The 27,114-nt window shown below is 42.0% G+C and overlaps 1 protein-coding gene across 2 annotated transcripts in view; it reads left to right on the top strand.

Moving 5' to 3' along the window:
• Positions 1-1,297: 1,297 nt before the first annotated feature.
• ndrg4 (NDRG family member 4) overlaps positions 1,298-27,114 on the top strand; it is a 56,048-nt gene continuing 30,231 nt past the window's right edge. For both annotated transcript variants that reach the window (XM_041939841.1, XM_041939840.1), the window contains exon 1: positions 1,298-1,424. The gene's annotated coding sequence lies outside the window, so the exon portion shown is untranslated. The remainder of the gene's footprint in view (positions 1,425-27,114) is intronic.

Here is a 27,114-nt window from a genome sequence, read left to right as displayed (position 1 = left end):
AGACAGAATGAACTTGTCGTGATTTTCAATGTGTGCTCGAATGCCTCCCCATTTCACACTTGTTGCTGTGGACGTTTTAATGCTCACAGTAGCTCTCTTGTTAGGTCAGTGTCTAAATAAGAACCTGCACTTTCTCCAACAGTTTACATGACTGCGTGCCAAACAGCGCTTTGTTTTCGGATCAGTACTCCTGGAGACAGTAGTCATACAAAAGAGGAATCCTTTCACTAGAACAACACCGGGTCCACTTAAAATGCTGACAGAGACGTGAGCAGAAATTCACAGCACTGAAACCAGGCTAGAACAGGTGGTGGTCCCAGACTCTCCTCTGAATCCTAAAGACATTAACACTTTGGCAAAAGTTCAGCCAGCAGCACAGTAAGATGCCCAGTCAGAGGTAGACAGGATCACACATCAGCCCAAACCCTGCTCTCCTGCACTATCAGAGGAACAGATCGTAGCAAACCACTCTGAACCAAACATCTGCCGGTGCAGGGAACTCATCTGGAGTACGAGATACGTGAACACGAGTGTAGTACAAACAGCGGAGAGTCTGACAAGGCTAAAATATCTGTTGTCATAAACATGCCATATTTTATTTATCGTCGTCTCTGCTGAAGTTTCGGCCTGGACTGCTGCTGCTACCAGAACCTCGTGGATGATGCTGCTATCAGCGTCCCCATCGCTTCAGTCCAGAGTTGCCCAAACATGGTCAGTTCCTTCGACGGCCGCTTTTACCAGACAACAAATCTCTCCCGATTGCCTGCAGGCTGTTGTGTTGGCTGCGTGTGTGTGTGTGTGGGCTTGTGTGAGGATGTCTGCGAACTGATACGGAGTCATTTGGTGTCACAATTGGATGCTCGGAAGAGGATGTTTTCCTCCAGATTCGGATGAATTTATTCCCATTTTGTCAACGTGTTCTAAGAGCATGAGTAATTTCATGGCTCGCGTTCGCCAACTCGCAGCCGCAGCGTCCTGCTCTCAACAACAAAATGAACGCACACACGCAGGGCGGACATACACACACATTTCTCTTCCAGCCAAACTCAACTCCTTCTCTCTTTTCTCCTCTTGACTCCCCTCCTCCACTTGTCCTCATTTCTCCTTCTTCAAGTCCTTTCTTTCCCCCTTTGTCACTTCTCTCCTCACTTCTCGGCGCTGTGGTCTTCAGTGTGCTGCATCACTGGTGAAGCCACGTGCTCTCTGTTTATCATCAGGAAGGGGAGGGAGATCGAGAAAGAGACTGCATCTCTCTCTCTCTCTCTCTCTCTCTCATTTTGCCTGGTGCACCCACAGACACAAACACTCAGCGACGAACACTCCTCCAGTCCTTAGTAGCCTGAGGGACGGACACTCGGACACAGACACCAAAAAGCAGCGAAACCAGACTGTGCTGCCCGGAGAAGCTCTGAAGTACACCACAGGTACAGTAAAGCTTCATCTATCTGGAGCATGATTTTTTTTTTTAACAGTTTCTGTCGGGAAATGTGTGTGAAACGGTCGCCCTGAAGTCTTGTTTTTGCGCCGAAATCAAGGTGAAAACAATTTGCGAAGCTGACATGAGCGTAATGTTTTCACTTTGTCCCTAATCTGTCCAGGAAAGTAAAACTTAAGCCCCCTTATGCTGCAGAAGGAGGAGGAGGAGGATGTTAAAATGAGGACAGGATTTTTGGCACAATGTGTGTGAATACTGCTGCTGAGGCTTTGTACTCTATACTTTACTTCCCCCCCGCCCCTCCACACACACACACACACACGCACACATGCACAGATACACACACCTCCCATCTCCAGCTTCTGCATTGGCGTGAATATCATGTCGACAGGTTGAATTTATTGACCCTGCATGAGCCAAAGTGTGCCATTTACACGACAGAGGTGCCTACCAACGCAACGAAATAGACTAGAACGCGTTTGATCTGACAGGCAGTGTCTTTGCATTGTGTTACTTGTATCTACAGTGAAATGTTGAAGTTGCCGCTTCTAGGAAAAAGTCTTTGCACTTTCAGTAAACACCTTAAATCTCAGTCTACAGCGGCATTTAGCTGCAGAGAGGAGCGAGCAGTGCGTGCTAAAGAAAATAATGTTTGGTTTGCAGCAGACGGAGGTGAGTGAATGCTGAGTCTACAGTAGGTGGAAGTCATAAAAGTTGATTGAATTTGGCGCTGGCTGGCGTTAGGGGTGCCCCCAAAACCTCCCTGCATTTGCTGAATGCTGCTGGCAACAACTGGAAGACTGAGGCTGGAATGCATGATGGCTTGCTCGGGTGCTTTTTCCAACAAGACCCCATGAGGCACTTAGATGTTTTAAAATGCCTGCCATTCTGTCTGGTTTCACTGACTGTAACTAATACTAATAAAGTTCAAAAGACTCACACATTTTATTTTCAGGGGGCCCGGTTGGGTCAGATCATAACTAGACTATCGGCAGCAAGATCAACTGAATTTTTGCATCCCATTCAAAACCTCTGTAATTGAGATAATGTTAATGTCCCATTTTTGTTTGGTCCTCTTACATAATTTCTCCGTAGGATTCAGAACTCTGCCCCCCTTCCAGTTTCCTTGAAGGGAGCATTTTCATTCTGTTTTAAAGATATAAAACTTATTGGCTTTTTTTCATTACCGTGCTGCTCCTTCACTACATGAAACCAGCGAAAAGCCACCGAAGCCTAGCCTGTCTTCCCTTTGGGAGCGGGTCTGTTTCTCAGCTCAGGGTTTATAAATAGATTTACAAAGAGCAATAGACTCCTGCTTTTGTTCCTACATGAGCCACACGGAGCCACATAGCAACGCTAGCCTCATCACCCACCTTGTCACTGCTCCAGTCCATACTGGGGGAAAGGAGCTGACTGTTTACCAGAATCTTTGAGCATGAATGTGCAAGAAACTAGATTTAAAGTTGAACTGAAATATATTTTTTATTCATATAGTGCTTGTTTTAAAGGACCAGTGTGTAGGATTTAGGAGGATCTATTGGCAGAATATGAAACAAAATATTCATAGGTATGTTTTCATTGGTGTATAATCACCTGAAAATAAAAATCACTGTGTTTTCATTATCTCAGAATTAGCCTCTTCCACCAAATTGCACAACCATGTTTCTACAGTAGCCCAGAGTGGACAAACCAAACACTGACTCTAGATCGGGTCTTTTGCATTTTTCAGGAGTTTTGCTGCCACTGTAGGTTCTGCAAAGGGGTGAGGCGAGTGGTATCCAGTTGGTTGCAACATACATCCTCACCACTAGATGTCACTAAATCCTAAACACCAGTCCTTTAATGCTTGTAAATATTTGGTCAACATTTGAATTAAGTTTTGTTTTGTTTTTGTTTTTTTCCAGCGACAGCTCTTTACATTATTGTAATATCGCTTCAATTCCATCTGCCACACTTGCGGGTTAGCAGCTGGTGGCAGTGTTAGCCGTTGCCTACTTCTGTTCGTGATTTGAGCACTTCCTGTGTTTCTCTGTGACTTCCTGTGTTACTTCCTGTCTTGATTTAATTCACTGGTTAACAGGCAGAGTGCTGTCAGTTTGGACAGTCTGGACATTTGCCAGAACTGGACCCACGATAGAGCTGAAGCTAGCTAGACCCCCTCCTCTCTAAAATGCTGGAGGAGCACAGAGAGTGACTCAGCAGGTGCTAAGATAGCAAACAAGAAGTAACGTCTACGCAGGGTTAAATTTAGCTTTGTAGGCTAACTAGCTAGATAGCAAGTTGAGTGGAACAACAACAGCACGATTGGTTTTCTTAAATGTTGAACATTGTTGAAGGACAGACAGCTTGAAGCAGACAATATCCGGACTGTCTTGTTGAAAAGGAGGGAAAATGTTAGCGACTTTTGTAGGATATATGATTATGACGTGTTCGAGTCAGTAATGGTGCCTCCTGACCACACCAGCTTTGAGGGTGTTAGCCAGTCGCAGTGTGCTGCCAAATCAGTCTACATGTCCTCACACAAAAAGTGAGGAGAATTCAGATTTCACTTTGACTTTAAGGGTAAAGTGAAGTTTCAACTCTCCTTTAGAGGAAAAGGACATTTATTATGATTCATATGGTTGCTGATCAATACTCATGATTCTTTTTTTTTTTTTTGTACTTGTTGTTTTTTGATGATTTTTGTTTCAGTTCTTTCTGTTCTGGGGCGACTCTTCTTCCTCCTTGAAGTCCCCAAACCCTACTCTCAGCTCCAACCCCCTCGCCCCCCTCCCACCCACTGGCATTTTCACCAGCTAAACAATGGCTGGCACTGCCAGGGGGGCCACTGGAAAAGCTCTGTTGTTATAACCATGTGTTGCATGCTGATATATTTCCTCTTTGCTAGATGTTTCTGTTGGATCTGTGCTCTACTTAGCATCTGTTGAAATGGGACAACAGTACTATTTATGTCAATTACAGTCTGTGTTGTTGCACTTCTTTCTGGCCTCTATTAGAGGCTGATAAAGGTCAGTTAATGCAGCTGTAGAGACCTCAAACTGGATTTTCTAAGAGCAGCGGACGCTGCTTGTCTTTTTTATTGATTATAAGATCAAATAACTGAAATAGCATCAATTACTCAATCACAGAAGAGTCTTTTTCTATTAATTGTTAACCTTCACATTTCTCTCCCTTGTCTTTTATGGCCACTTCCACAGAACCCTTTTAATACCTTCTTTCTGCTCTGTATAGTTTTATTGCATGAAGTCTCCTCTTAAATTCTGTGAATCTTATTACTGCCTTTGCACCTGCAATGCACCAACACCAGTACAGTAGATCTTGTCTCTTGTATTTTTATACCTGCTGCTAGATGGGGCCTGGATTGTTTTGGAACTTCCCTCCCAAGGCTGGCTGCACGGTTCCACAGAGCCTCCTGCAGACCATGTACGTAGGATCGTGAAGCCACTGTATAACGTACCATACCGTGCCACACAGGCCTCTCCTTTATCCAGCCTGTGTGGATTTCCTTATGGCATCTCCGTCCATCCGTTCCATTTTGTCAATCAGTCAGTCCAGTGTTTCACATATTCATTCCGCAACAATGGGCAAAAGCCCACAAATCAAATGAAAATCCATCATATGGTTAAACATGCAATTAAACAAACATGCATAGGACAGCAACAGGATGAGGAGTCCATCTGTCATGTCACACATATCTTTTTAGAAAACGTTTTCAAATCACAACAGATACTGGAACAGATACTGGGAATTAAGCTGGGAGCAAATCCAGACCGTCAAACTGAAAATTCCCTCTACAACATTTGGCGGCAACCTATTCCAGGAGACACACTGTGCTGGAGAGAGTAGTGCAGCACTAGCCTTTTGCTATTTCTTCAGATTTTTCACCCTTTTAATGTTGTTGAATACATCAATACCCAACACCACAAATAATATCTTAAATCAGTTTTGCCAGAAATCTCAAGCTTATTCCCTCCCATTCAATTCAGACTTAGAATTCATTCTATTCTGGTAAAAAAAACAATAATAAGCACTTGTGTTAGGTGCTGCATCAAATTGCTAATACCACTGTTTCAAATTAAGAGCATGTAAAAATAGCCGTTGACTGTATTTTAACATGCTTATTCCTTCCAAAACTAAAAGCCTCCAACCGTTCATTAATGCTCTTTGCAATTACATTAAGAACCAGTTCTGGTCAATCACAACCCTTTCAAGCTATAAGAAAAAAAAAAAAACAAAAGACACAACTTCACCAGCTACGTTATATAAAATACAAATTTCACTCAAATTCTACTCACTAGCTTTTTTTTGGAGCTTTCATCTCCGATCACACGTTATCACGTGACTGAAGTCCCATACATGATATAATGACAACTGAGCCATCTCCATGACAACTGAGCAAACTTCATCCACTGATGAACGCTGTGAGTTGCTGTTGAAAGCCTGGAAGAAAGCTAGTAAGTGCACCTCCGAAATGTCCACGATATATGCACTCATGTGACCTTGCATTAATAATGTCTACCAATATGTCATTATGGAAATATGCACAGGAATACATGACACATGACACATGACACAGAGAAAAGCCAGTGTCTCTTTAGCCAACAGCTAATGGCTATCACGCCACATTCTTGAGGTAAATACACGTTAAATTACAGTATATTCAGAATTAAATGTTGTCCTAATTCAACTGTGCTGGTTTGTTTAGGGTTCTAATTGTACAGACAAACTTTCCATTGATTTTAGAATAATTACTACATGGCATATTGTTGGCCTTCAAATTTGAATTAGTCTAGTTTATTGTAAATGGATCTCTGGGATGGACCTACAGTCTCATTAAACTGCATGCTGAATGGTTTTTAAAACTGACCAAAAATTACATTCATGTTGGCCTTGTCACATTAGAGCGCTAAGGTGCTGGAAATTGTCTTGCTATATGTAGTTACATTTTGTTTGTAGATGCTTGAGGTTATGAGGTAATTTCTCATTTGCTAGGTTCAATTAAGGGGCTGCACTGATTCAGTTTGTTTTGCATAATTCGTCAAGTAGATGATGACCTTCAGCAGCAGGATTACCAATAACGATGCTGATCCCACACTGGTCTTTTGGTGGAATTTCAGTCCCATGTAACTTTGTAGCCCCCCCCCCATCTGACCTGTAGCCCAGGTGACAGTCCAATCTCCAATCAATGCATTGGTAGCAAGTTTTCCGATCCATCTCTAAACAGCGAAAACACTTGATACGACTTGATTGGATGATTTAAGGTCAATCTGACCCTCATTGGTTAATATTATCACTCAGAAAGAAATGGAGCATAACGGCATGTTCTGTCATCACACATACACACGCACATTATTTTTTCTCAATGTGTTATCTATTACTGTCGTCCATCCGCTTTGAAATGCCAGCCCAGGTGCTGGCTGTCCTGTGTGGTTGTCTGAGTCAGTCTGGAAGGAACTGCATGTTCCACACATCTATGCATGCGTATTAATGCATTTTTGCTATGGAGCTTATAGCTCTTCTGATCTTAGCAACTGCTATAAAGAGTCACTTATCTGTGGTGATAATGATTATCTTGGGAAGTGTTCCTGAACAACAGATATACGTTTTGTGTTATGTGATCACTGCAGAAAAAAACTTCATGCTTAGAATGTGCTCAGTGCAGATGTCATGATGTGTTAGAGTCAAGAGGAGCCATTCATTAAGCGAATGCTGCTGCTTACATATTGGTTATTGAATGTCAGCGCTGTGCCACTCTATGGTCACTAATGGAGGAGGTCTATAAAAATGGAGGCTTCACACCAGGGGCAACAGCTTCATATAATGTGGAAACATGCTTTTGTGTTTTGCCCTCAAGTTGAGTTGCTCATTGGAAAACTGAATGCACCTCGCTCTCAACAAAAAAGCAGAAAGAGATTGAGATTGGTACGGAAATAGAAATGCGATGTTATTTGTATTGTTATTTGTACAGAACAAAAATAGAAGCCTGCCATGTCAGGATCACAATCCATCAAGCTAAAAATAATACATGTGGTGTGTTTCCATATCACCTCCTCAAATACCCCTCAGCTCTGTCTGAGTGTGTGTGAGGCAGCAACAACCAGAGGAAAACTCAGTGTGATGTTTTATAGCTAACCGATCCACCAGCCCAGCAGAGGTAGAGCTGAGCAGTGGTGTCAGGATTTGAGATATCTGCCTCCTCCCCAACACAATGGAGGTGAAGAGGACTTGCATTTAGGCCATCAGGACGAGCTGTGTGTCTTCCCAGATATAGCGTCCCCATTACTCTGGATAATCTACAGACCTTCTTGTTAACAGTCTCCATAGGAAATCTGCTCATGCAGATCTGCAGTTTATCCAAAGTAACAGTGACACCGTTTCTCCAAACAGATGTGGCTGATTAATTTTTTAAACGTCATTCCTCCGCTGTGTTTGGGTGGAGGCAGACACCTCGGAGAGGAGTATCTTGAAACTGGTTTTCACGCCCTGGTAGCCTAATGCAACCACATAACCACAATGCAATGCAGTGCTTTGTGTAGTGTGTGTCTTTTTTTATTAATTACAGGTTATTAGCAATAGATGTTTTCATAAAGTTCTATTCTAAAATTGTCTCTCTGGGAAATGATAACCCCTTTATCCCACTGCATGATTTGGCTTTACATCTCCAGCCCCACTCAGAAATAAAATACAGGGCGATCACTGCTGTTGGGGTTCGGGGTTATGGCCGTTTTCAGGGGACGCTGTAATAAAACCATGTGTCTCTGAAGGAAGTGATTGCCGTTTGCTCAGCAAACCATTCATCCCCTCAGCGTGCTCCACTGAGCTTTGCTCCTCGACATCTGGTTCTCCGTTTGGTTCAGGAAGGAGTCCGGTAAACACTCCCCTCTTCCCTCAATGTACTGCTGGTAGCCACACTGCCTGCCCGTCTGCGCTGCTGGCATCCGCTCTGCAGCCCTGTGAGCGGACCATAGAAACGCAATCACTAGAGTGGACATTTGGTTGCATTTTTCAGTGTGGCTGCCTGGACGATCCAACTGTGCCATTCAGCTTGAGCCAAATAAATCCAAGTCACGGTGTGTGAGTGTTGGTGAACAGTGTAGTGAACTAACATGTAAGCTTTAGCTGTGGCTGGTGGCTTCAGCATGGCGGTAGATGAGAGGTTCATTTCTCCACACCTCAGCAGGCCACTGTGATGCATGTTCATAAAACACTGGGATAATTACTGAGAGGTGGATGTGACCTTTTCAGCTTGAAGCTCATGCTCATTGAACCTTTAGGTGAGTTAAAAAGGCAGAGCTATTACTCAGAGAATGTCATGAGTCACTGGTGAGATAGTGACAGAAGCTTAGTGCCACTCTATTGTATAACTAATGTACACTACAGCTACAAAGTTGGAAGCACATTAATTTCTAAAATACTATATGATTCAGCATTGAGGGTTCACTTAATTTAAACCAAACAGGCTCAGAACATCATTCCTTCTCCACCACCACCGTTTGGCACCATGCATTCTGGCAGGTTACGTTCTCCTGGAATCCAGCAGACTAGATGTGTGAATCTGCGTTTTCCAGATAGTGAAGCTTCATGCATCACTGCAAACAACGGATAGGAGACCAAGCGACCTTTTCCTTACACAGAATATTAAAGTGAAAATATATATCAAAGCAACAAAGGATCTATTCATTTGTTAACTCCATAAAGTGTGGCCATGACTGCCGTACATAAGAAACACATTTTTTTACCATAACTTAAGTAAATCTGTTCATTTATAGGCAGTTTTTTTTCCATTACGTATGCTTCATTAACTGTAACTGACAATTATTTTTATTTATTTATTTTTTACAAGCAGATTTCAGAACAACAAATATCTTTTGTTTGAAATGCCTTGAATGAAAGTCACCTTTCCCTAAAATAAAAGTGCAAAACTGGAAAGGTATTTTCATATCAAATATGACCTCTAATGTTTCGTGCATCTCTGGCTGGAAATGTCTTATTGCGAGACATTTCCAAATATATTGCTGTGATTGGCATCCTGGCTCTCACACAGGCTGCAGCACTTTGAATCCTCTAAAATGTGCTTTCTGCTTCTGGGTAATGAAAAATCTAATTAGATACTTCTGTCCAAATTCTCTCCATGTTTGTGAACTGCTGCACTTCAATTGAAAGTCACAGTAGTGACAAGCCCACAGGCGCAAAGTTCAGGACTCAAAAAATGCAGACTCTAGACACAGAGGCGTGGTTTCAAAAAGGTGTGGTTTATTAACACAAGACGCTCAGGATATCTCACTACCGAACATCAAAAGTTAAGTTAACAAAGTGCAAACAAAAGGCGCCAAGGATATTTGGAAAACAAAGAAACAAAAACTCTCAATAGGCTCAAACTGGTAGATAACTAAGTAACAAACAAAAAACGCAAGGAAAAAAGGAATCTATTATCAAAACTAGAAAAAGGGTCTCAAGGACTACTCACGAATTTAACAATGCAACAAGAAGTCAAGGATCAATACAGAACTAGGTAGGTCAAGGCTGGTACATGACATGGCACAAGACAATCTGGCACAGGACAAAGGGAGACACGGACTATATATACACGAGGTAACAAGGAACAGGTGGAGACAATTAGGGCGGGGTAGACAATCAGACCAGGAAGCCAGGAAGTCAAGGGCCTGAAACGAGAGGAGAGTTAGGTTTCACAATAAAACAGGAAGTGCAAGACGAGACATGACGCTCGTGAACAAACACATTAACAGACACGACGAGACATGAAAAGGTAGCTCTTTCAAAATGACCTTTGTTTTCCCAACATACTCCTAGATACTACTAGATTTTTTTGTCATGAACTTCTTATACAATGTGGATGTAGCACCTTACCCTTCTTTCCGTGCTGGGTCATCTATATCTAGTAGACAATGTTTTACAGCTTGGTCAAAATAATAATTTCAGAGAAAGTCTTACTTTTCAAGAGCATATTCTTCTTTCCAAATCTTTTAATTATTCCTCACCGATTATTATCCAATTTTTCAAACTAGGATCCAGTTGATTAGGCTAAAAATTGGGATCATAGGCACACCATCTAATTATTTTTAGTTTATTGTGCAATTTATGTTCCTCTCTAACAGTGTTCCAGATTAAAACTGGATTTTTTCTTTTTCTAAATCCTCATTATTAACAGTGTCTGAGTGAGAGGGTCCTGCACAGATTCATAAGTGGACTAATATGAGCTGAGTAGAAGTAATCCTTCAAATGTGGTACTTTTATTTTTTTGGGAGGTGTAAAGTTTTAAACTTAACTCTATTTTTTTTTTTTTTTTTTTACTCTGCCAAATGTATCTGGAAATAATTTTAGCCCGCTTCGGGATTGTTTTGTGGAGATTTCTACGGGGAGGGGTTGAAACAGAAAAGGAGTCTTGGTTGAATGTTCATTTTTACATATTCAGTTCTTTGGGTGAGACTCGTGAAAGGAGTTCCATCTCAAATGGGGGTCAGAATTAAACTTCCTTCGGTATCAGCTCACCTAAATATTTCTGTGTAGCCTGGTCCCATTTCTGCTGAAAGTTATCTTGCTTTGGGGAAGTATAGTTTAATGGCAAAATCTGGCTTTTCCCAACATTTAGTTTGTATCCTGCACATTTACCAAACATGTCTAAAAGCTTCAACAGTTCAAAAATTTAATTGGAACGGTCATGTAAATATATCAAAACATTGTCTGCATACAGCACAGTCTTGCGTAGTTCAGTTTTATATGGGGAGCTATTGTACATTGTACTAATTCCATTAATAAATGCTTTGTGGAACCCAAGTGTCTCAAAAAACTTGTATGTAAACCTCCAACTCATGGAATCGAAGATCTTCACTATGTATTCAGACAGGCTGTAAGGCTTGTAATTTATGTTCCCACATATGACTGACTATATGCAGAAAACGTCTGATAAATCTAATGGGTTTGTCTCTGCAGGATAAAGCCTGTCTGGTCAGTGTGGATAAGATGTGGAAGGAACCTTTCAACTTTCTTGGCAAGAATTGATGTGTAACTGAAATTGATCTAAATGACCCGCAGTCCAATCTTTCTTTTTCCTCCTTGGGGATAACAGAGATAGCAGCTTCTCTCCATGATGGTTGGATTTTCTCATCTTTTAAAGCTGAGTTAAATGTCTGGAGAAGACTTGGTGCTAACTCAGACTGGAGGGTCATGTACCATTCGGAAGAAAAAACATCCAGGCCAGGAGACTTATTTGCTTTTAGCCTGGAGAGCACACCGTTCACTGTTATTTCAGCTATGAATTTTGTGTTTTGATCTTCTGAACGAGAGTAGTTAAATTCAGGTATTCTAAGAACTGTCCAACTCATTGTTCATCTGCAGCCTCGTGCTTTTCAACTTGCTCCTAGACTTCCTGCTTCATAATTACATGCACTCGACAGGGGCAACCCTATACTGATCCCTTTAACTGGAATGTTATGACAGTGCCACGCTGAAGCAACCAAACAGAGTTTTAGTTCCTACTGTATTGCAAATATTTGTTAATGGAGATTGCATCTCTGCATACTTGTTTTTTGCACCTGCTAGAAATGGGTGTGGCTGAGGCAGCTCAACCTACTACTTAGAAGGGGTATCTACATATTTGAAGATATAAGCTGTATCCAAAATCACTCCATATTAACTACTTAAGAGTACTAAATTCTAAGTATAAGATATACGCAAATTCCTACAATGTAACAAAAAGCAGGGTCCATAGTATGTGCACTACTTCTTGCTAAACATTCCACAATGCAATGCTTCACATTTGATAATTATGTAAATTATAGTTATAATGAATTAGTTATCATGAAATGAGTCTAAAAGTGTCTGAAATCTCACCTTATTGCTCATTGTAAAGTACAAAAAGAGAGATGCTTTTCTTCAAGAACTGCTGTTAAAAAGGATCGCACTGGTTTCACATTAGTCAAAGTTCATCAAACTTTACTCTCTGCCTACAAAATTTGCAGAGCTGAGTCCCAGCTGTGAACACATCCCTAACCGTGTGTCTGGAGCAACGTGATGATGAGTCCCCGGCCTGTCCTGATGAAAAAATGGTGGAAATGACCACTGGAGTGCCACTGGCTTCTTGTCTGTTAACAGTATATACATGCAAACCCGGACACGAGTGGCCTTCACTTTAATCACTGCTCTCACCTCAGGCGGTGGCAGCTCCTCATCCAACCAGCACACTCCTGGGAAAGCTGGGAACATATTTTAGATTATACATCAGAGCAGGATTTAGTTTAGTTGGCGTGCAGGTTGAAGTTACTGCTGGTGCTTGTAAAGTGTCCAGACATTCAACTCAAAATCTAACTAGTTTTTACATTTCCACTCTAAAATCAACATGAAACCGTCAGAGATATGATGGTAATATCACAATATTCTTCCAATATCACAATCTATCACACAAAATACCCCATCTACATTATTTTTAGTGCAATGAACTGTGCCCCACTGTTAAGTATTACATATACTATAATATATAGTATATATATATGTAAATATGTGACTGTCTAACTTTTGAAGAAGAAATAACACATTCTAGTTAAATTCGTAAAATATTCTATAACGCCTTTAATAAACTCCAAATATTCAGAGGTTTTGCTGCATTATTACAAACCTGGCTCAGAATTTGCAACAAATGTGACTGTATGGACTAATGAAAGGTGAAAATGCTATTTATTAAAACTAGCATAACAATAGAATTAAAGGAAAATAACCAAAAGCAGACTAATCTAAAGTGAAGGCCATGAGGACGGTGTCCTGGCTGCTCGGCAACAAAGGACAGGAAACTCCAAGGACAGCGGGCTGTTTGTACCCTTGGCCACGCCCTCTCCAGGTGCAGCCAACCGGCTCTGACAGACCTCTTTATGCTGATGCTGACACTACCGGACAATGGCCGTTACTGAGTCACTTCACCGAGTTGATGGCTTACCATGATGCCACAATGTCAGTGGCAAACCTTACGCAGGTTCCCAGTAAAGTTAATTTGTGGATTTAACAGCGCTGAAAACCAGCCTAACAGTAAATAATAAGCAGTCCTAATTTTCCATGTTCCTCAGTTAATGTCAACTCACTTCTTCCTCCATTTATATACATAATTTATATCTTACAGCCTGCCCTTATTGATAGGCTTTTAATCTTGTATTTATTCTTTTAGGCTTGTATGGTAGCTTGTTTTGTTGCTTATTTGAACTGCAAAACAGACAAGAGGGACAGGTCATGGATGTCATGTCAACTACTAATACCTGGGTTTTATATAGATATATATAATTATCATCTTGCATACAATGATATCACATGGAAATCTCTAAAACAGCCCAGCAATGACTGCCCCTCCACAGGAAGCTTAGCTGTTTTGAAGTGTGTGAAAAACTTTTGAAAGTCTGTGTGGAGTCTGTCATTACTTGCTTTGGTATTAGCTCTTATCTGCAGGAGAGGAAATTGAAAGGCTTGAGTCATTCAGGAGTGTCCTCCATATGGAGTGAATGGACAGAGAGACAAGATTATTGCTTCACAACTATTAAGTGGAAAAAACACCTTCAAAATTGATTTTCACTCAGGTCCCTGCAAGACAGAGCCTCATGATTAGGTCCTAACTATCATTTCAGTTTTTACTGTGCTGTGGCAGTGTGTACAGTGTGAACCTCAGGTCTCACTATTTCTATTCAGTCAGAGAGAAGCTGCATCAGACAATCTTTTTATAATGTGGGATTTAAAATAGTTCCCAAATTGAATTCCAGGGAGCATTAAAGGGCTCTTAAATTTGTCCTTTAGAAACCTGCCAATTCTCAAAGTAAATGAATGAGTAAGATTGGAGATAATGGCGGCTCAGTGCTCTGTCCTCTGCACACATCTTAACTGCTGGAACTCAGACTCTTAGGGGGGCGCTGCCCTCTCACACTGAGAGCTGAGGCAAAAATAGAGCTGCGAGCACACCCCTGTGTGACTGGACGCTGCCTGTGCCCTCGTTATTTTCTGTTTTTACCTGAAGTCGCTGGCTGTCTGCTATGAACACACTGTGTATAAAGGCAAAAATACACAGCCTTCAATCCAAGAAGGAGGCTGCTCCTCTTACTGCCTGTGAAGCTTTCTGGAGTAACAGTTTTTAGAGACACAAAGCTTTCATCTGACAGTGCTGACAAGGAAGCTTTTTATGCCAGGAGAAAAAGTGCTGCTGAAGGTTTCAGTCTGGAGCTGATAGCTGATATTTAATATTTAATCCTCCACTCAGACATTGATATCTCTGCTCTGGGTAGCTTCTCAGCCACAGAAGACTCCTCGAGACATTCAGCAGCTATAAATAATTAAAAGTTTCATTTCAAATGGGAGAGAGCTGAGCTCCTAACTGTGATTTAAAGACACTTCTAAGCAGTGCCGTGATTACAGCGCGCCTTTTTTGCTCAAAGGTGTGGAAGAACATGCGTGTCAGCAGATGTATCTGTTCATTTTAGAGGCGCACACAGACCGACATGCTGGATGGTGGTGGTGGGAAGGGTGATGTGTAGGAGTCAATGTCAGAGCATGTCAGTCAGGATTAAATCTCCGCTCTGCTTGGCTGGAGGAAGCTCCTCCAGGGGTCACAGCCACTTAGTTCAATAACCAGTCACTGAAGGAGATCAAGTCCAAAGGAAGGCAGAGACAGATGAGGAGTAGATGGAGGGATAGACTGCTGATCATTTCATTTCTTTATTTCTATATCATCGACAGAAAGAGCAGGTAGATTTTTGCACATACTTTTTTAACTAGGTGAGCAGTGTCAGTGTTATACACCTGTATAATTCTAATAGGCTGTTACTAGTCAGCTGGTAGCCAAACAGCCATGAACAAGCCAGTGGCTGTGAAGCATGGATGAAGCAGCTGATTGATGACAGTCAGCTAATGCAGGGATGATGTGCCATGTGAGAGCTGAATTCTTTGTACTTTTACATTTCTTGCAAAGCAAAGAAATATCAGAAATATTTAGCAGCTTTTTCAACTCAGAGAGAATAAAACATAGGACGAGTAAATCTAAAAGTGTAAGCAGTACAGCAACAGAATCCAGTTGTTTATATGTTTAAGAACATGATTGAATGCTTTGAAATGCAATCTGTAACATATGCTGTAAAGTATCTCTAACAGTAGCTCAACAAATGTTCTGTTGTTCAGCATTGTTTTCTACTTATGTTTCTATATATTTGAATAGAAACTATAACCATGCTAGCAGCGGTGTGAAGCTGTGCTCAGGCAAAGAGCATCCCGACCATTGTCATTCCCAGGTCGTCAGATACCGGCACCTTGACACACTCCTCACATCTCATACAGACGCACAAGGCGCCCTTTAGGTACCCCTTTCCCCATGAGATGCACTGGGCTTTTCAATGCAAACCCATCCTGACAAGATAAGATGCTCAGATCAAGGTGGCGCTGTATGAAAAGCAAGGTGGGGTGGATGGATGGGTCAGACAAACACACCCAGGAGTCCTCTGGTCATGTCCCGTGTGAATCCAAAACTAAATGGTGATTTATTTAGACTTAGACCTAAATAACTAATTAATCTTACATCACATACATAACTTGCATCATCTGCGTAACAAAGCTCATTCTAACCCAAACTTTTCGCAAATGTATTCCTAAACCTTATCAAATAGATTTGGTACTTAACCTAACCAAGGTATCCCTGTTTCACAGCATTAACCATGTGTTAGAAGGGCTTTCTGGCAAGAAGGATCTCATACAGATGCTGTGCATCAGTATGAGAGGCCAGAGGGAAGTGACAGTATTTGGTATTTGACGACGTAGGAATGAGAGCAGGTTGGAACTTATGGATCACTGAGTATGTTAAAAGGAGAAGGATGTTTAGCAAGTATGATGTTTACCATGTTCACCATTTTAGTTGAGTGTGTTAGCACAGTAACATTTGCTAATCAGCACTAAACACAACACAGTACAGCTGAAGCTGACGGGAATGTCATGCCAGTTTTGTAAAGCAAAGCAGTGGGCAACATTTTGTCCTGATGATGGCACTCCGAGGACCACCATGATCACAGTTCATCCTGTGGGAAACATGAACATGTGTAATAAATTTCATGGTTCATAGGTTTGTGTCCTTGTTGCTTGTACTTTACCAGTCGCCGCACGAGAAGCATGCAGGTAGAGGTGTGTGATCTCAGTGAAGGGGAGGAGGAGTGAGAGAGCATCCACATCCTTTAGAGTGTGGTTATCCTCTTTGAAGTGTGGCAGCCATATGTCTAATTAATACACTTGAGTGGAGTCAGTAACCTTGCAGCCTGACAGAGCTGGAGGAGAGGGGAGAGGCGGGCCTCAGCAGTTTTACTTAATGTTTGAATTGTTGGCTTAGCAGCTTTTCTGTATGTTGTTGAAAGGAAAGAAGTACAATTCGAGTGCTTTTATTAAGGTGGATTCAACTGATTTTTAATGGTGGACCAGTCAGAACATGCTGTTTCCTTCGTCTTATTTGTCCCCCTGCTGCCCTGCTGTCTCGCTTTCTGTCTGCCTCTGTCCCTGTGTGCTGCCCCAGTTTCCAGGTATCGATGCAGTGATCGTAAATCAGATCAGATGCTTCCCCTTCACATGGCTGTGCAATTGATTTCTTGTGTGACAGGAAGCTTCCGTCTGAGCCTCTTTAGTGTCCCTGCATCCTCTTAATGTGCTCCACTGTCAGTGGACGATTGGAGCTAAACACTGGCTCCAGACCTTCCATCAGCCATAAAGTACAGATGGTGTCATTTATAGAGACACAGTATACATCGTGTAGATACTGGGGCTTCTAGCCAAACACGTGGGTGTGAAAAACTGCTAAAATGTATACATTTGCACTAGTTAAGATCTTTCTCTTAGCAGTGGGTCACATGGTTCAGGGTAATGTGGAAGGCCCTGCTCATAGTGTCAAACCCACAGAGAATTATAATCAAACTCTCTCTTCTCAGCGCCACTGATTATCTTGGCCTCTTTCAGCTCATTGTTTTGGTTCCCAGCACTCTGCTCCAGCATCAGCAGCAGTTTAAAAACCGACACTACCATAGAAGGAGAGGGAATACCGGACATACCATTGTTGGCTAAAAGCATGACACCAAATGAATGCTAACGTCGCTCTGTGTTTGCTGGAAGTGGAAACAGGCCATTATTAGCTGACACATTAGCTCATTTCTACATCAGGTTTGACCGTTTTTTAAATTTTTTTCACTGTTTGTACTTTTTTCTTAACTCTTTAATATATTGTTTGCCATGTGGTGAGTTGAGATACACAGTATATCTGACTTCATACAATATAATACGTCCATTACCATACTCACTATTGTTTTTTAAAACTTTTTTTAAACTTTATTCCATTGACCTGCAGCAATATTTTTATTCACTATAAATCAATTTCTTAAGTCTCTTTTGACATTCATATGCTGACACTGTATATAATGATTTGCTCCTGTGTTTAACTCTGTGTTACTGTGACTAAGACAACTGATACTTGTTTGTAATGTTATGGCAGCTTGATGAGCCAGCCTGGAGATGCTCGGTGTGAAATGTGTTGTTCACTCGTATCTAATGCAAACATGGAGAATAAATAGTTCTGGCGTGCAGTGAGATTTAAACCTCCACTTTGATAGTGGCTTGGAAGAGGCTAAGGTGGGGATCACTGCATCTGTCACGGTGCTGATCATTGTAAAGAGCTATATGTGTGTGTACATTTAATCTGCCCTGTCTGTGTGTGAACAGCACAGAAGATCACAGTAATAATCGAAGACAATACAAACGCCGTCTCATAACCCCGTGTGAACTGGAGGAGGAGGCAGAGAAAACAAAGAGAAAGACAAAGAGAAAAGGTTACTACAGTGCGACTGTGAGAGGTGTAATTTGGCAAGATGTACTTGTGAATGGAGAACAAAAGAGGACATTATGTGATTTCAAGCATGAGAGGAGAAAGCAATAATACCACCTCTGTGAGTTAATACAGTGACAATGCAAATATAGTGCTCATACGGCGGTGTTTTGCTGCTTTATGAATAACCCAGCGTGAAGCACAAAGAAACAAATGTGACTGCTGTAAATGTGACAACATGAATAAAGTGAGAGCACACATGACAGCACAGAAGATGTGTAATTTTAACAAGTTGGTCTCATAAGATGGTGGAAAAATTATGTGTAGTGTGTAAAAAAGAAGAAAAAAGCAGTGAGAAGGTGAGCCAAACCCAATGTGACAAGACGGGGTTGTCATGGAAACGCTGTCTGGGCAGAACTAAAAAAACAAAAAGAAGGAGAAGCAATGGAGGGAGAGAAAAGACGACGGATCCATTTTGTTCTCTTAAATAAAAAAAAACACAGCAGTAAAAGCATACTGTTTTCTCCCCAAACTGGAAAAAACCCACGTGCGCTGAGCGAAAAAGCTCTTTTTTCTGGCAGCGTTCCTCCATGAAAGAGAGGACACAGAAAGCAGGCCTGTAAATAACTCCTCACCCACTGACACTTTGGCTGCCTGACCACAGTTGGTCGAGGGATGAAGAGAGGCTTTGAAGTTAGGCCCTCCACTGTGGAGAGTGGACGGTGACGACCACGTACCTCACCGTCCAACTCAATGGCTTTACAACGCTGCTCATCAAATACCATACACGGCACTGCACGGGGGAGGTGAAATGGAAGAGGGAGAGGCCGTGATGTGGGCACGTTGAAATGATATGAGCCGCAAGAGTGTAGGAATCAAAATGTTCCAAAATAAAAGCTGTGAAAGTAGAAAAAATAGAAGAATGTCGACAGTTATGGCAAAACATGAGCTATCTGAGTGACAATGTGAAGAAGATATATGATGAATTGTAGCTGGGTATACATCACATCAGCAGGCCTACAGAAAGCTACACAGATAAATCTTATAAATTTGTTATTTCTGCATGCAAAAACAGAACATACTGTTTTTGTGTAAACAGATCTAAAAGAGTACATATCTGCTAGAGCCCCCCCTTGAGGCTACACCAGAATATGTAAAAACCTGGAATAGCTTTCATCATGCTCTCAGCCTCAGCTTGGCCCTGCGTGTAGCAACTTCGAAGGGATCTCCCTGTTCTTTACTGCGAGCGCCCTCGCTCCTGAGGAGAACAGCTTTGATTCACCTGTAGTCTGAGGACTGGACTCTGTAACACACATGTGAAACAACGCCCTCTAACAAAGCTAATGGTGATGTCATCTCTCCTTTCTGCCAGCCAGCCCACTTTTCTCTAGACACAGGCCGTTCGGGTTATATTTTGCTGGTAGATGGCCGATGGCAAACTTTCCAAATTGTCAACAACTAATCAAACAATTAGCAGTTACCAGTGGCGGAGATAAGAATGGACAGTTTGTCCTCAAGGTGGCGCCAAAGATAAGCTCAAAGTCTGTGCTATTTCTTGTGTCAGATTGAAAATTTTAGCCTGTAGTCATCATTTTATGGGGACCATGAGTACAGACTTCATGACTACAAACTCTTTAAAACTCTGCCTAGTTTTTTATGATACCTTATTGGGCACCAAAGAAATTGTCAAGTAGAAATTTTGATTTGATGGAGGTGCTGGACAAAAGGTCACAGAGTTCCCCCAAATGATCTGGAATCATCCTCTGGCGACCATAAATGCTCCTACCAGTATAATGACAATCTGAATCTGAATCTTGTAGCAGACCAACAGGCTTCATACACCATTAACACACACTAGATACACTAACAGCAGACATACACAATCACATATGATTTCTTAACTACATGTATGAGCTTCTCTCATTAAGTACACCAAAGTTGCACACGACATTAAGCATTAAATCAGAGGAGGACAACACCAGTATCTTTCCACCGGCAGCAGTGGCGTCATGAGGCCAAATATAGCCGGTGTAATGCAATGGTAATTGATTTCACAAGCAGCTGTCTTACATAAGCATGTCAGAGCAAATAGAGATGGTGAGAAAGTGAGGGATGAGAGGGGTTGGAATGAGGAAAGAGGAAAGAGGAAAGAGAGAGATGGAGGGATGAGGTGGAGTGAAATAGAAAGAACTGAGACTGAAGTGACAGAGAGGATGTTAAGTGGAATTAAGGGTCGGACCCAAAAGCAGGACTCTGACAGGGAGAGCTTGCAAAGGTTTGATCACGTTAACTGAAAAGATGATGAGAGGGGGATGTGGAGCGCTGATCCACAGCTCACGGTGGAGCAGGACAGATGGAGAGAGCTGGGTTGTCGGCTGGAGGACAGACTGGCAGGACGCTGGGCGAGGCAGGCAGGGATCAAGGATGGACATGAATCACACTGGCAAACTAGTGGTGCGTAGAGTCAGGGCATATACATACTGATGGGTGGATGGCGGCAGGTGTGCAGGTTGATTGGCAGCAGGAGGCAGTGAGAGCCACGCCCAAACAAACTCACACATGGAGAACAGACACGAAACACGAGGAATGAGAGGCACAGCCAGACCGTGACAGAGGGTTAGAAAAGAGACATATGCTGGGATGGCAAAGAGAAGAAGAAAAAGAACGTCAAAAGATGGTGAAAAAAAGGGATAAGATGCTGGAGGACAGAGAAGGAGGGTGCAGAAAAAACATTTTCAGAGAGAGTTATACAAGCAGAGTGTCAAGAGCAGAGAGCCAAAGCAAGAGCAGCAGACATAAAGTCTGGATGGAAATAATACATTTCATATCTGATCGACGCAGAGTGGATATTTTGTGTACATGTGCTTTTACCAGTAATTTGTGAAGTCAGAAATGTTTTAGCTCTGACAGAAAACTAGAGCTCCTCACCTCTTCTTGGCTCTGTTTTCAGGTTTTTGAAAATCTAGCTCCTGAGGGGAGACGTTGCTGATCACGGGACCTTTCAGAGGAACCATGTTCCTGTTGGCTGTCCTACAAATGTAGATGTGTGTGCACGTCCCTTCAGATGGTGAAGGCGGGGAACCCTGCAGAAAATCCTGCAACTTCTTATACATTTCTAGCACCTCCTTCGCCTACGACAGCGTATAGTACGAAACACGTGTGCAAACCACATGGAGCTTCGGGCTCATTACACTCGATGCGCTTGCATCAACGAGGAGCAAAGAGGCAGGATGACAAACAGTGGAGAATGAATTTTGCAGGGAGGCAGTGGTGTGTGTGTGTGTGGTGTTTGAGCCTCTCATCCCACTGTTAGATGGCATTACAGCTGCCCCTGAAGGCTGAGGCGCTCTGTCCTGGGCCTTGAAGCGCTGGAGGGGCGTCTTTGAGAAGACGAGTTGTGGTGAGAGGGACCAGGGCTCATGCAATGGACGGCGGGCCCTGAAAGGCATGGGGCACCGGGGCACTTCTGCTGTCCAGACTTGTGAGTTTGGTTGGCGGGGCTTTGCGGAGGCAGCAGACAGAGAGAGGGTGAAGGTTTTGCCTACTGCAGCTTTAACTTCAGAGCTGCACTAATTAATATTCTAATGTTAACAATAGATCAAAAGATTACATACTCTTGTGCAGAGGATGCTTCATAGAACATTTTGTTTAGGTGGATCTCACGTCTGCTTTTGTATAAAGCTCTGTGCTGGTGGATCCATAAACACACAAGCTTCAGGGGAGAAAATGTTTTTCAAAGTAATGCAAATTTAGGGACAATCCAGTGTGATGTACACAGATGGTCCTGAAGGCAAAATTCTAAAGTGATGGAGGCAGTTATGTAAGAAATCCAAGGAGGGAAGAAACAAGGATTTATCGAGGTGGAATAAGGATAAAGACATAATCCTTTAGAATTGTTTTTGCAGCGCAGTGCTCATTGCTGCGCTGTCTACTGTCTGCAGAATGTGGGTGGCATTGTGTTCATTTCCTTTGAATATCTGTCAATGAAGTCTGAGTGTCTGCAGGTGGAGCTCTTTTCTTTGTCTCGTCAGCCATTTTGGTGAAACCTGCTGGTGTTAATCATCCAGTTTTTTTTTTTTTTTTAATTCCAGCTTCAGTTCACAGACTGTCTGATGCATATGGAGTTCATCTCCTTGACAGTCTGGAGGCTGTCAGAGTCTTCTGGTTCTCCAGTGTCATTCAGAGTGCCTCAGTGTTCTGGGTTTTATCCATAGACTAAACTATATATGAGCCATAGCCGCTGTGGATGAGGGTGGTCTTTTCTTTGTTGTCTTGTTCTCTTCACTTTCATTTTTTCAAGCAAGCAACGTTTATTTACAGCATATAGGACATTTCATTCCAGGTGGAAGCACAATGTGCGGCCACATTATTGAGGATTTTTAGGACTTTTAGCACTTTTACAGACTTTTCTACCAATTCTATTGGTTTTCCTCTCACCATCTCTGGCAACCCTCATTTTGTCAACAAACTGATTTTTTGGTTGGATTTCCATCCCACCTTTGCACATTTGAAGGCAGACGCCGAGGACCATGAAGCCTAATGTTGCTCTGCAGTTCTGTGGTTCATCAGTGAAGTGTATGAACTTCACTGCAGACTGGACTCTCTGTCACCGATGACAGACAGACAGATCTGTGTTTAGGCTTCTCTCGTCTCCACCTGCATCGTCACGGTGCAGCATTATCATAAACTATGATGAACTGGTCGTGGGTCACATCTCGTCCAGCCGCTGTCTCTCCCTCTTCATCTCCTCGCAGTTCTCATGCATTAGTTCACTGTTGCTGACTGTGTAGTTGCTGTGGTTGACATGCAGCATGCTGGTGTTCAACTTTACTGTCTGCTGTCGTGTAAAACATGTCCTTAATAACTATCAAAGTGATCCTGGCCATTCAAATTATAACTTTATTATTACAAAAAACGTGAATATGGTGCACCATTCAGTACGTCATTACAGTACATAGGCTGACCTTCTCTGCCCCCCCTGTTGTGACTGACTTCCAACATCCCTTGCCAACAACTGCAAGTTGCTGCAGTTTCCCCCCACCCCAGCGTTTTCTAAAGGACTGACTACCTTTGTCTCCCAGCAACTAGTATCAGTGGTGGTGGTCTCAGTCTTCAGATCCTTTACTTAAATACTAAAATCACAGTGTGAAAATACTCCACTACAAGTAAAAGTACTTATTGCGCAGTTCAATGCTTCCTGTCAGTGTTTTACTACCATATCTGATGTCTTCAGAGTAATATTATTGCTGCATTTAATGTGTGTGTTGCATTTCACTGCCACAGAACGCTGGACAGTTAATTTCAACCTCTTTATGTCCTGTTGGGTACTTTAATGTGCAGCAATGCATCATATTCTATAAGATCATCATGTGAAAACCACATATCTCTGAAAAGTCAACTTTTCACAAGCTGATAAAAACAGCCTGTTTTCAGCTTTGTGATGATGCATTTTCTAGCTCATCCAAGAGGGTTTTTAAATAATTTATTTTGTTTAAGAAGTAGGCAGTAGCTAAAGCTGTACAGCTACAAGTACAATATTTGCCTCTGAGATGTAGCAGAGTGGAAGTATAAAGCTGCGTATAATGTAAATACTCAAGTCAAGTACAAGTACCTTTAATTTGTGCTGTACAGTACTTGAATAAATAAAATAAAATGTAATTCTCTTACAATGTACCTACATGGGATAATATGCAAAGGCCTTAAACGGCTGTTCAAAAGCCTCATTTCAGATCTTGCTTTAATTGACCGTAAATGTATTTTCAACTATACTGTGATTTTATCTTTTTATTGCCTTTCTATTCATTTTTTTGTTCTACTTTATACTTCATTCTGTTTAGTTCTTCTATTTAATTATTTACTCCATGGCTCCTGAATCTCAGCGTTTAGCTATAAGTCATTATTGTTTTTTATTTGGTAGCTGTTTCGGTTGCAAACACTGTTTTACATCTTGACACCAGTGCAACTGACGATACCTCCTTCATGGACTTCAGGGTAAAATAAAAGCTGATGAGGAGTTTAAACCATTGAGAAAATAAAATTATTAAGATCAGTTATTGAATAAGACAGCGATTACACAGAGCATTTGACTTTTCATGTAACTTGCATTGTGACATACCAAAAGCTTGTAAAAAGAGCCTTTGGCTCCACAGAGTAATCACACAGCTGACTGTTGTTGAAAGTTTTGCATTTTGTTTGGTTTAATAATTGGGCCAAAGAGAAGTGCCACCTTACCTTTGTGAGGATGACTGATCTCTCAGTTTGTCACTTGTGAATTAGCAGATCTGTTCCAGGTCAGACTTTAATCTGACTAAAGTTTTTTTTTTTAGACCAACAACGTGGAAAAGTGATATGAGGATTGTTTGTAAGAAAAGAGCTTCCAGATATCAGGTGTCTAGTACAGCAGCTGTTAAAGTCTTTATCTGCAGTGTGCTGTCAATCAGAAATCCAGAATAGTAAACAATGAGACTAATATAAACACAATTATTTTTGTGAGAAGATAAAGGATCAGTGAAGTGGTGACAAACAAGGAAAGTGATGACAGAGGAAAACAGCCGACAGGCAGCCATGAAGTGAGGCGGCAGGAGGAAGAGAGGTGGTGTTGTTTGCTCTCTGTTCTCATATTAATACTCCTCGTGGCTGCGTTCCAGTGGCCTCAAAAAGGTCACACTCTCCCATTTAATAAACTGGCCACGGTCGGCGGGAGAGAGCGAGGGAGGGGGGAGACGGGAAGGAGAAAAAGAGGACGTAGAGCAGAGAAACAAAATCATTAAGTCTATTCTGAGGTTTGAATAGCAGGAGTGTGTCTTTAAGGCCGACCGATCAACCGCTGACGGCATGTCTGTGAAGTCTGATATTTTTAACTGTGTCAATTCTGATGTGAATAAAAAGAAAAACCCAAGCTGTCAGTCATTCTTCCAGAGCTGTCCTCCTGCAGGATGGCAATGCCTCTGAAACGACACATGTGTGAAGCTGAAGCTCTTCATTGAGAAGCAAATGGAGCCAGCATCATGTGCTGGTGTCACATTACAGTTAATCTGCTTCATGTAGATTGAGGAGAAAATACATGCATCCAGCGCTGCCATGTGAATCACTGAGATTTAAGAACAAGGTAACGATGTCAATGTTTTTATTTTTTCCTTTTATTTTTTTATTTATCCTTTATCGAACCTAAAATGTCCCAATAACTCTTCTTCCAGCGAGTTCTGGTCAATACAGTGACAGGAAAAAATGAAAAGGTTTCATATACAGTACAAACAAAAATACACTTAATCACAAAGAGGACACACATGTACAGGCATCAGGGGCTAAAAAGAGTCAAGACAAATAATGACATGACTTGTAAACAAATGTGCAGCTGAGTCACACTCAATTGGACGAGAAAGCAGAGATGAACAGTAAATCTTTACCCAACAGCAGCAGTCATAAACACATTTCACAGACCTACCTCCTGCTTCAGCCTTGATCTGCTGCACTTGTGCATACATACACAGCAGTCCTGTGCAATGAAAGTGATGATTGGCAACATTTCTTCTGGGCGCTCTTGCAGTTTGACCTCCAAATAAAGTGGTTTGAATAATCTGTCTGAATGTTGGCTGATTTACAGCCTGAGTGACTGTCTGACTGTTCTCTTTTCAAATGTTCTCTGTTCAAATAATTCCTAATAACCCTTTAAAGAAAGTGTCAGTGAGACTCGACTTGAGAGGCAAAAAGCTGAGGAGACTTTACTTGGTGACTCATGAATATGGAAAAAATGTTTTGGAGCTCTGCCAAACTGTTGTGAATAATTGATAACATAACCAGGATGCACACGTCTCCATAACTTAATGCACACTCTCAGTTGCAGCTGCTGGCAGCAGAATACAACCGAAAATACTCTTAAGATTGAGATTTAAAGAACTCCTTTCATTAGAAAATTAACTCTATACACCTATACAAGTACCTCAGTAGATTCCCCTCGTCCAAGCATATTCCCTGTTTTTCTTCCTGCAGCTGTCAACATGCACATATCACTTATTTATGTGTTTCTGCTAGTTATTTCTAAAAAAAAATATTTAAGATTATTATTATCATGGTTTCATTTGTCTGTTGAATGGGTGAAATCTCCGGTCAGACTTTGAGGGGCTCCAATGGGAGGAACGGGTTGAGGATGGCGGTTACTCTCCAAAAAGAGAGAAACAAAGCAACCCTGACACCCTCTATAACAAAGCTCTCACGTACAGAGATACCCTCGAGAGAAGCCCCCTCAGCCAGCTGCCCCTGGGGGCCTTCACAAACACAAGCAGAGCCCCCAGACAGAAACCCCACTAGACTAAAGCCATTTCTAACAAAACACAAAGAAAACTATTTGACACTTTGGAAACAACCGACCAAAAACCAGAGCAGACTGGAACGTTGTTTGGCCCTAAACAGAGAGTCTTCAGTGGCAGATTACCTGAGTGCCGTGACCGATCCGCGACCATGTACCGACTCAGTGAAGGCTCAGAGAGACTGCCGCAGGCAGACCTGCCTCCCCAGAGAATAAAGGCTGCGCACCCACTGTGCACTGCAGGAGGTAGAAACTGTACCAAGACATCAGAGAAATACTACCCGCAGATTACAACCACCAAAAGACTTTGAAAACATGCTTGATAGCAAACCCTTCCATATCCATGCATATCCATATCTACAGGGGGAAATACAGCAATGTGCAAACACAGCAGCAAGAGTTGTGAGATGTTGTGACCAGAAAAGGGCGTCCGATGGAATTCACTGGACTGGAAAATAAATACAGAGGAAGAGGCTTTAGAGGAGGCAAAAAACACAGCGAGAGTTGGCAGAAGGATCTCTAAGAAGCACGAGAAGCAAGGGCGAT

This window comes from Chelmon rostratus, chromosome 6 (genome assembly GCF_017976325.1).
Source record: "Chelmon rostratus isolate fCheRos1 chromosome 6, fCheRos1.pri, whole genome shotgun sequence".
Taxonomy (NCBI): domain Eukaryota; kingdom Metazoa; phylum Chordata; class Actinopteri; order Chaetodontiformes; family Chaetodontidae; genus Chelmon; species Chelmon rostratus.
The sequence above is the reverse complement of the archived record's forward strand: the minus strand, read 5'-3'. Positions and strand labels throughout refer to the sequence as shown.